This window comes from Salvelinus alpinus, chromosome 12 (genome assembly GCF_045679555.1).
Source record: "Salvelinus alpinus chromosome 12, SLU_Salpinus.1, whole genome shotgun sequence".
NCBI classification, from domain to species: domain Eukaryota; kingdom Metazoa; phylum Chordata; class Actinopteri; order Salmoniformes; family Salmonidae; genus Salvelinus; species Salvelinus alpinus.
The window spans coordinates 15052617-15064545 of record NC_092097.1 but is presented as its reverse complement, the minus strand read 5'-3'; the positions used below and the strand labels follow the sequence as shown (position 1 = coordinate 15064545).

The 11929-nt window shown below is 38.9% G+C and overlaps 1 long non-coding RNA gene across 1 annotated transcript; it reads left to right on the top strand.

Moving 5' to 3' along the window:
- Window positions 1-400: 400 nt before the first annotated feature.
- Window positions 401-10118, top strand: LOC139536552 (uncharacterized). Its single transcript, XR_011667324.1, has 2 exons — window positions 401-668; window positions 9974-10118. It is a non-coding gene; the product is annotated as an uncharacterized lncRNA (long non-coding RNA).
- Window positions 10119-11929: the final 1811 nt, after the last annotated feature.

Sequence of the window (11929 nt, the reverse complement as noted above, 5' to 3'; positions counted from 1 at the left end):
GGTATAGAACCGCAATCAATTAATGCATATTGGACTTATTTAAACGTGCGTTTTGACTTCAAAACAACCTACACAATTTAGTGTAATATCTTTGAAATGGGCATTTACATTTGGACATCAAATATTTAATTTAGTTCGTTGGAAGTTATCATAATTGCACGGGCTACATTGTCCCTTAATAAAGATGGCGATGCACACATGTTTCAGTTTAGTACACGATTAAGCATATATAAGAGTTGTGCAATTTATGTTATCTAAATGACTTAAATAACAAAGTACATAATAAACTGGAATTATGAACATTTTGTTTTGGGGGACTTTACAGTCCCATTCAACACCCACTGCTAATTGCCACGCCCCCACTTTCAATAAAGCGACAGTGCGGTACCGAATTAAACGTGTTTTGGCGTATCTGAATGTCGCATTGAATGTATGCACGAAGGCATCAACAAGGTAAATAGCCTGCCCTACAGGTACGCAGTAAGCCATATGAAGACAGTCACTTTAATATTGCAAAAAGGCAATTCACACTTATTGTCTGTATGCAAAGTAACATATGAGGGGGGTACAGGATAGGCTATACATGCACATGCTGCATGGGAAAATTCCAGACCCAAAGCACAAGACTGGCCAATGGACATGACTCTTTAGCTTCAAATGGCTTAAAGGTACTGAACATTCATTCTGAAAAGTACTTTTTCTCTCATTGCTAACTACCAGGACGTTTGAAAACACAGGCTGATGCCTCCCGAGTGGCGCAGCGGTTTAAGGTACTGCATCGCAGTGTTGTGGCGTCTATCCCAGGCTGTGTTATTACCAGCCGTGACCGGGAGTTCCATAGGGCGGCGCACAATTGGTCCAGTGTCGTCCGGGTTAGGGGAGGGTTTGGCCGGGGGGATTTACTTGGCTCATCGCGCTCTAGCAACTCCTTGTGGCGGGCTGGGTGCCTGCAGGCTGCCTCGGTTGTCAGTTGAACGGCGTTTCCTCCGGCACATTGGTGCAGCTGGCTTCCGGGTTAAGCGAGCAGGTGTTAAGAAGCGTGGTTTGATGGGTCATGTTTCGGAGGACACATGACTCAACTTTCGCCTCTCCCAAGCCTGTTGGGGAGTTGCAGCAATGAGACAAGATGGTAATCATGAAATTGGGGAGGAAAAGGACGTAAAAATCATCTCAAGATAATTTATTTGATGTGGTTTTCATCAAATATCATCCGATTTAATGAAAAGCATGATTTTGACTGTTCATGCCCTTTAATGGGTTATTGCAAAGGATAAGCATTTATCTGTAGTTTTTTATATGTTTTATTTTCTTACAGTAAAACACAATTCCAACAGAAATGCTGAGGAACATTGATAAAACATGTCTACATTCAAAAAGCCAGCCTAAGGGGTAGGACTATTTTAGGTTATTCTGTCAGTAGGCTATTCAGGTAGCATTTTTGTAGGTAGGCCTGGCTATGAACAGCATACATTTTATGTAGGGTAAATTTAAAGTGAATTGAAATTCAATCTCAAGAATTTTAAAATGAATTACTTTTTAATTATTGAATTGAAATTGAATTGAAATGGTATAAGTAAAGCATGCTGGATGCCTAACAGGGATTCAATTTCACATTTCATAAATGTAGATGAAGGAACGGAGAGGAGAAAAAAAAGCACTCACAGTAGGCCTTTACACCTGAGACATTTTGCTACTATTTTCACTGTTGCTCTTTTGGTTTATGGTGGGACATAGGCCTATAATCTGACCATCTGCCGGATGCGGGCGCTTTCCTCTATGGAACAGAACTGCATTTTCTCTTGTCCTTGCAAAAGGTTGGCAGGGGGCAGTCTAACATAGCAAAATGTCTCACGTGCTTACTGAGAGTTCTTTATTTAATCCTCTCTGTGCCTTCATCTACATTAAATGTGAAAACAAATCCCTGTTAGGCATCCAGCATGCTTTAATTATACCATGATGCTTTGCACTAAATTGCAATTTGAGGGCAGAGCAAATGAGCCTACCTCTTCACATTGCCTGTCCAGTTCCGTATGGGAAATGTATAGGTAGTTACAACAGGGATTTGTTTTTCTCCTGTTAAGTTAATTCACATAATGTAGCTTAAGGAGCGTTACAGAGCAACATTTCTGCCTGCCAACCCACTCACCTTCTTCTTTATAGCAAGCAGATACTCCTCCTTTCTCTGCATTTGATTCCTCTGTTCTCACTTCAGTGTTCAAAGTCCTCATCTGACCTGGTCCTCTTTGTCTCAGGATATATGATTAGGGTAAACCCATTTTTAAATTCAGTCATTTTTTGACAACATCCCTTTTGATTTAAACAAACCTTTCCATATATGTTTGCTCATGGAAGAACGGGTCAGAAAGTGATTTTGGACCTGAATGCCAAAACATCCAGGAGATAAAGGTGCTCAAATTTGACTTGTTTTGCATGCCCCATACCATGACACATCTATGTCTTCATCCCTGGAAAAGATAAACGGTTGAGTTTGATATTATTTAATAGCTTTCAAACTATTTTATAATTTCTTTAAAAAATATATACTGAACAAAAATATAACATGCAACAATTTCAAAGATTTTATAGTTACAGTTCATATAAGGAAATCAGTCCATTTAAATAAATAAATTAGGCCCTAATGTATGGATTTCACATGACTGGGCAGGGGTGCAGCCCACTCCCCCCTCGTGGTCTGCGGTTGTGAGGCCTGTTGGACGCACTACCAAATGCCTCAGTTTATGGTAGAGAAATTAACATAAAATGATCTGTCAATAGCGCTGGTGGAAATTCCTGCAGTCAGCATGCCAATTGTACGCTCCCTCAACATGAGACATCTGTGGCATTGTGTTGTGACAAAACTGCACATTTTAAAGTGGCCTATTGTCCCCAGCACAAGGTGCACCTGTGTAATGATCATGCTGTTTAATCAGCTTCTTGATATGCCACACCTTTCAGGTGGATGGATTATATTGGCAATGGAGAAAGTCTCACTAACAGGGATGTAAAGAAATTTGTGCACAAAATGTATTTGAGGGAGAAGCCTTTTGTGCATATGGAACATTGTGATATATTTTTTTTCATCTCATGAAACATGGGACTAACACATTACATGTGGCGTTTATATTTTTGTTCAATGTAGTTTTATAAAAATGATGATTTTTTTTTTTAACCTTCAACATCAATTGTCTAAAAACATGTAAACTCATATGTTTTAAATATTTGCATGTTGTATTTTAGACCCTACTTTACATCTGAGGTTTTTGTGTTGTGCCTGCCATCAGTTGAGACACAACATGCTCTTGAATACAGTGTGGGTGTTATTTCAATCATAGAAATAGAATTCTTAGAATTGACATATCCCTTCAGACCACTGCAATTTAGCTGGTACACCATTGAAATGTAAATTGAATTTCAATTTTTATCTTCTAATTACTACCACAAAGATGGCCTCCGGCCCACCCACTGTCGGATGTCAACCTAATTGGGCGTGTCTATTCTATTATCGATATTTCTACGATTTCAATTGGTTTCTATGGAGGATTGACAGTATAATTTAAAACAACAGTCCCATTCTCTGATGTGGACCTCCAACCACATTTATGCTACCATTTGAAAGTTGATCCCACCCTCTTCAAGAGCATGTTGTGTCTCAACTGATGGCGAGCACAACACAACCTCAGATGATGTATAATAGGGTATAACATATGTGAATATGAAGAAGGAAAAAATTAATAAAATTGGTCCAAAAATTCACTTTCAGAGCACCTACAATGGGCAGATATGTAAAAGAGATTGAATTGTTTGATTGTTTTGTCTGATTGTTTTTCTATTAGCCTAAATTTATCCTTTCGTCTATCATATAATCTAAGATGTGAAACAACATGCATTTGCAATATACATTTGCACTTATGTGAATTTTTGTATATTGCTCGTAGTATATGCATGGTATTTTTAAAGAGTGCATGGCACAAGAGTAATGGAAAATGTAAAATTACTTTGCATTAAAAAATGACTAGTAAAACATGACTTCTAATCTCAAGAAAAAGAAGTAAACCTGTCTGATGCCAGTTGCTTTTTAAATATGTCCAACATGTCATGATGACAGAACATTTTGTGACAGGCATCTGAACAAAAACGATTCTGACTTGGAACATGTCAGCATGTTTTTCAGTAATGGAGGGTAGTCTTAGCTTTAGAATAGATGTTTTAATTTGGAGCACTTGTGTTATGCATTGACGGGTTCGGGATCGCAATGGATTTAGTGACGGAAGATCAGTTCGACTGGATAAACTTAGCAGTGATAGCTGATAGTTTGTCAGGAACAGCGGGTAAAGACTGTACAGTCGTGGCCAAAAGTTTTGAGAATGACAAATATTAATTTTCAAAGTTTGCTGCTTCAGTGTCTTTTAATATTTTTGTCAGATGTTACTATGGAATACTGAAGTATAATTACAAGCATTTCATAAGTGTCAAAGGCTTTTTTGGACAATTACATGAAGTTGATGCAAAGAGTCAATATTTGCAGGTTTGACCCTTCTTTTTCAAGACCTCTGCAATCCGCCCTGGCATGCTGTCAATTAATTACATATTTTTCTGAGATGCCATTGCATCTTAATTCTGTACATTTAAAAAATCTAAATAAGCATTTTTATATCATGTTATTCTGTTTTTGCCCTTGACATTTAAAGGGTAAATGTACCTTCTCAAGAGGTCAGTAAACCAAGTGTTGATAACTTAAATCAAATCAATGAATCATGTAATTAGCACAAGTTAAGCCTTTCCAAAGTCATTTACAAGAATTCTGTCCAGAATTAGACCTTTAATTATGGTGACGCACCTGTGTTAATTAGATAATGTGTTAATTACTAATGAGATTGTGGAAGTACCTGCAGAAGCACGTTCAGTAAAAGGAGAAATTAAAGGTTGAGTAAGTTTTAGAAGCTAGCAAGATGCATTACTTACCAACAACAGCAGCAAATCCCCCTCAAAAACGACATCCCATTTAGAAATGTACTTTCCTTGCTTAGTGTAGTTAGACAATCTTGAATCAAGTAAATACTTTTTTGTGGTTCAGAGTAGTGATGTGCAGTTTGAGAACGATTCATTCTTTTTGAACGAATATTTTTACTGACTTGAGTCATGATTCGTTTTTCCGAATGACTCGTTCATTTTAGTAGTTCGTTTGACATACTGGCTGCAATAAATCCTACTGCAGGATTAATACCGCGTTCCTCCAGCTCAGTGGCTCCGGATATGTTAACTGTCTATCATATGTGCACGCCGGAAAATTGATAATTCCGCAGCCAGCGCATAGAATAAAAATACATGTTTAGAACTGTTAACTGATTGCATTGTGCAGGAATTCATGCAATTTATTAATGGTGCTTGCGAAGCAAAAGTCCCCACTTTAAATATTTTACATACTACTTGTTATTTTTCTTCTAGTTATGCTTTATGCCTAATTCCTCTTATACCGTTTAAGCAAAAAAAGCCACTCAAACTTTAAATTGTGTTTTCGGGTCTGGATTGAGTTGCTTGTATATAACTTTGTCCTTTTTGTCCATCTTCATTCACTTTCATAGGACTTTTCAACGTTCTAAATCTCCCAATTGTGACATTATCACTTCCATTTACTGTAAATGCAACAATACAACTTTTGAAACATATCAGTTACGTTGACCACTTTGCCAACAACTGAGACAAACAGTTAGAGCGTATGAAATCTTCCTCTACTTCTCTGCTTATCAAATCTGAACTCGGAACAAAAATATCTTATACCGATCAAACGATTCCTCTAACTTTTTTTATTTTTATAAAAACTGACATTTTGACCACTTTCCCAACAAGTTTGACAAGTTATTGGGCATGACATATTTGTCTACTTATCTGCTATTCAAATCTGTCGTCTGAACAAAAATATCTCTTATCGATCAAAGTTACAGCTGTTTTAGTAACCGCATCAATAACATTTTCTGTGAACTCTTAGAAACAACTGCCGTTTGACCACTCCCCCAACAAGTTAGACTAAAAGAGAGTACATGAAATCTTTGTCCACTTCTCTGCTATTTAAATAAAAAAAAATGGAACAACATTTGATTTTACCAATGAAAAGTTAAAGCTGTTTATCGGAATTTTGAGTGATGGAAAGTAGCTAGTTAACGTCAGCTAACAGCTCTCATGTCTGTTGCTATGGATACTCATTCACAGAACCATCATTTGTTTTCTCCGATTTCAACACAGACTGCAATTTTTGATGGACCTTAACTTCTTATGGCAGCAGGGGCAGTATTGAGTAGCTTGGATGAAAGGTGCCCAGAGTAAACGGCCTACTCCTCAGTCCCAGTTGCTAATATATGCATATTATTATTAGTATTGGATAGAAAACACTCTGAAGTTTCTAAAACTGTTTGAATGATGTCTGTGAGTATAACAGAACTCATATGGCAGGCAAAAACCTGAGAAGAAATCCAAACAGGAAGTGGGAAATCTGAGGTTGGTCGATTTTCAACCCAGCCGTTATTGAATACACAGTGGGATATTGGTTATGTTGCACTTCCTAAGGCTTCCACTAGATGTCAACCGTCTTTAGAAACTTGAATGAGGCTGCTAATGTGATGTGGGGCTGGATGAGAGCTCTTTGAGTCAGAGGTCTGGCAGAGAGCCAGGTCCTGGTCATGCGCATTTCACATGATAGTGACCTGCGTTCCATGGCTTCTCTACAGACAATGGAATTCTCCGGTTGGAACGTTATTGAAGATTTATGATAAAAACATCCTAAAGATTGATTCTATACTTAGTTTGAAATGTTTCTACGACCTTTCATTTAACTTTTTGTCCGACGTTTGGCTGGACCTGCACAAGCGTTTGGATTTGTGTACTAAACGCCCTAACAAAAGTAGCTACTTGGACATAAATAATGGACATTATCGAACAAATCAAACATTTATTGTGGAACTAGGATTCCTGGGAGTGCATTCTGATGAAGATCATCAAAGGGAATATTTATAATGTGATTTCTGTTGACTCCAACATGGCGGATTAAAAAATATATATATTTCTGAGCTCCGTCCTCAGATTGTTGCATGGTTTGCTTTTTATTTTATTTAATCTGACACAGCGGTTGCATTAAGGAGAGGTATATCTATAATTCCATGTGTAACAATTGTATTTATCAACATTTATGATGAGTATTTCTGTAAAATTGATGTGGCTATGCAAAATCACTGGATGTTTTTGGAACTAGTGAATGAATGCCAATGTAAACTCAGATTTTTTTATATAAATATGAACTTTATCAAACAAAACACATGTATTGTGTAACATGAAGTCCTATGAGTGTCATCTGATGAAGATCATCAAAGGTTAGTGATACATTTTATCTCTATTTGTGCTTTTTGTGACTCCTCTTTGGTGGGAAAAATGGCTGAATATTTCTGTGACTTGGTGGTGAACTAACATAATCGTTTGTGGTGCTTTCGCTGTAAAGCCTATTTGAAATCGGACACTTTGGTGGGATTAACAACAAGATTACATTTAAAATGGTATAAGATAAATGTATGTTTGAGAAATTTTAATTAAGAGATTTCTGTTTGAATTTGGCACCCTGCACTTTCACTGGCTGTTGTCATATCGATCCCGTTTAACGGGATTGCAGCCATAAGAAGTTTTAACAAGCAGAAACAGGATGTAGAAAATGAATGAAGGAAAACGGCACTGCCCCACTTTTGCATTTGATTAACATTACACTGCATAACGCCGACCACACATCTACTGACTGCAACCACACAACTACTGACCACAACTACTGGCTACTACTGACCACAATCACACAACTACTGACCACACAACTACTGATCACAACAACACAACTACTGACCACAACTATTGAACACAACTGCTAACCACAACTACTGACCACAACCACAAAACTACTGACCACAACCACACAACTACTGACGACAACTACTGTCTCAATCAATGAGGCACTAGGTGAAAAGAGTCCATATCAGGGGATATCTTCACATTACATGTTTTTGATATTCTAGAGAATACAGACCATTTCCAATTCATTTTTTGTGGATTTATACCATATCCTGACAAATGAGTGGATTCTGCTATTTCAGCCACACCCGTTGCTGACAGGTGTATAGAATTGAGCACACAGGCATGCAATCTCCATAGACAAACATCGACAGTAGAATGGCCTCACTGAAGAGCTCAGTGACTTTCAACTTGACACGGTCATAGGATGCCACCTTTCCAACAATTCAGTCCGTCATCTCTGCCCTGCTAGAGCTTCCCCCGTCAACTGTAAGTGCTGTTATTGTGAATTGGAAACGTCTAGGAGCAACAACGGTTCAGCCGCAAAGTGTTAGGCCACACAACCTCACAGAACGGGATCGGCGAGTGCTGAAGCACATAGAGCATAAAAATCATGTCCTCGGTTACAACACTCACTACCGAGTTCCAAACGGCCTTTGGAAGCAACGTTAGCACAATAACTGTTTGTCAGTAGCTTCATGAAGTGAGTTTCCATGGCCGAGCAGCCGCACACAAGCCTAAGATCACCATGCGCAATGCCAAGCGTCGGCTGGCGTGGTATAAAGCTCGTCGCCATTAGATACTGTAGCACTGGAAACGCGTTCTCTGGAGTGATGAATCACACTTCACCATCTGGTAGTCCGACAGACAAATCTGGGTTTGGCGGATGCCAGGAGAACGCTACCTGCCCCAATGCATAGTGCTAACTGTAAACTTTGGAACAATGCTCTGGGACTGTTTTTCATGGTTCGGGCTAGGCCCCTTAGTTCCAGTGAAGGGAAATCTTAACGTTACAGCATACAAAGACATTCTAGACGATTCCGTGCTTCCAACTTTGTGGCAACAGTTTGGGCAAGGCCCTTTCCTGTTTCAGCTTGACAATGCCCCCGTGCACAAAGCAAGGTCATACAGAAATGGTTTGTCGAGATCGGTTTATAAGAACTTGACTGGCCAGCACAGAGCCCTCGCCTCAACCCCATTGGGATGAATTGGAACGCCTATTACAAGCCAGGCCTAATCGCCCAACATCAGTGCCCGACCTCACTAATGCACTTGTGGCTGAATGGAAGCATGTCCCTGAAGCAATTTTCCAACATCAAGTGGAAAGCCTTCACAGAAGAGTGGAGGCTTTTCTAGCAGCAAAGGGGGGACCCATCTCCATATTTATGCCCATGACTTTGAAATGAAATGTTTGACGAGCATGCTTTTGGTCATGTAGTGTATGTGATATCCTATTTTCTCTCTTCATGTTAGCAAATACTGACTGTACATCACGTGTTTTCCCAACACATTCCAAGGTAACAAAGTATATTGATTGCAGATATGCTTCTCTTGGCTGAGGTCCATATCCGGATCTTGATATGCTGAAAATAAAGGTTATTTCTGAGTTTAAAACAATAATCTGTCAAACATGAAATCCCTCCGGATATCATTCATGGTATGGCCGGCTATTGACTTATGAGTTTGTAAGCGGTTTGTGGTCGAATTGACAACTGGAGAAAAAAGTGAGAAGCTGTTCAGAAAATACTTCAAAGAAGTTCGTAGCTAATTTGAGATGTTTTATTTATCTTAGTAACTAGAATCAAGAACGTTAGCTAATTTGGCCAGCAATCAGTAGGGCGAGCTAACGTTAGCTAGCTAGGCTTGATAGGAGAGTAAAAGCTAACTGGTAGCCTAGCTAGCTAACAAATAACAACATTTACTTCCCTTCAAGGATGTTACCCCCTGTCAATCCTCAAGGTGACAGCTAACATTTTTAAAATGCTTTAGTTTATTTTGTATTACTGGTTAAAATAAGCTATCTAACTAGCTAGCTTGTTTCAGTTCGTTTTGTCATCATGAATGAAGCAGGTAGAGTAGCTACCTTTTGGTATGGTTATGTGAAATTACATTTTCTTGCAATTTGACACAATTTTGATTTATGCATTGACAGTTTGGAGTGGATCACAGACCAACACTACCACCACCTTGGGTCTGGACTATGAGGGACCGCTGCTGACGACCCAATCTGCACCCATCACATCCACAACAACTGTGCAACTTGTATTTTCTGTTAAATAAAATACATTTTTAGCAAAGATTGGCCTACATTTGCGTCTTTACAGAAAACATGTGATTGCAGCTTTGGGTTTGCTGTGCTGCATTAAAAAAAAAGAAATGGCAGAGATGTGCTTTGGATTAAACATGACAATGTTTGTTTTTCCATGCCTTGTAGTCTACTACTGAATATGGTGCAAATGTGACCTTCATGTGAAGAAACACAATGATTTTTGGCGCCTGAACAGGTAAATTTAATTTGGGCGCTGGACATTGATCATGAGTCAGATTTAGTCCATTTTCAATCAGACATATGAAGATGTATATTACATATCATGTAAGGATTTTTTTTAATGACGAATTTTGGGAGAAATACGGATCCATACATGATCAGGTAATGACTACAGATATAAATATCTGAAAGTACAGTACCAGTCAGAAGTTGACACCAACTCATTCAAGGGTTTTTCTTTAAGACATCAAAACTATGAAATAACACATGTAGTAACCAAAAAAGTGTAAAACAAATCAAAATATATTTCATATTTGAGATTCTTTAAAGTAGCCACCCTTTGCCTTTATGATAGCTTTACACACCCTTGGCATTCTCTCAACCAGCTTCACCTGGATTGCTTTTCCAACAGTCTTGAAGGCGTTAACACATGCTGAGCACTTGTTTGCTGCTTTTCCTTCACTCTGCTGTCCAACTTATCCCAAACCATCTCAATTGGGTTGAGGTCAGGAGATTGTGGAGGCCAGGTCATCTGATGCTGCACTCCATCACTCTCCTACTTGGTCAAATAGCCCTTACACAGCCTGGAGGTGTGTTGGGTCATTGTCCTGTTGAAAAACAAATGATTGTCCCACTAAGCGCAAACCAGATCGGATGGCGTATCGCTGCAGAATGCTGTGGTAGCCATGCTGGTTAAGTTTGACTTGAATTCTAAATAAATCACAACAGTGTCACCAGCAAAGCACCATCACACCTCCTCCTCCATGCTTCATGGTGGGAACCACACATGCAGAGATAATCTGTTCACCTACTTTGCGTCTCACAAAGACATGGCGGTTAGAACCAAAAAATCTCAAGTTCAGACTCATCAGACCGAAGGACAGCTTTCCGCTGGTCTAATGTCCATTGCTCGTGTTTCTTGGCCAAAGCAAGTCTCTTCTTCTTATTGGTGTCCCTTAGTAGTGATTTCTTTGCAGCAATTTGACCATGAAGGCCTGATTCATGCAGTCTCCTCTGAACAGTTGATGTTGAGATGTGTCTGTTATTTGAACTCGGTGAAGAATTTATTTGGTCTGCAATCTGAGGTGCAATTAACTCTAATGAACCTATCCTCTGCAGCAGAGGTAACTTGATGGTTTTTGTGACTACACTTGAATTTTTTTTTTAAGTTCTTGCAATTTTCCGGATTGACTGACCTTCATGTCTTAAAGTAATGATGTACTGTCATTTCTCTTTGCTTATTTGAGCTGTTCTTGCCATAATACGGACTTAGCCCTATTTGGTAAAAGACCATCTTCTGTATACCACCCCTACCTTGTCAACACAACTGATTGGCTCAAACGCATTAAGAACAAAAGAAATTCCACTATTGAACTTTTAACAAGGTTAATTGAAATGCATTCCAAGTGACTACGTCTTGAAGCTGGTTGAGAGAATGCCAAGAGTGTGCAAAGCTGTCATCAAAGCAAAGGATGGTTACTTTGAAGAATCTAAAATCAAAATGTATTTTATCTATGAGATTCTTCAAAGTAGCCACCCTTTGCCTTGATGACAGCTTTGCACACTCTTGGCAGTCTCTCAACCAGCTTCAGCTGAAATGTTTTTCCAACAGTCTTGAAG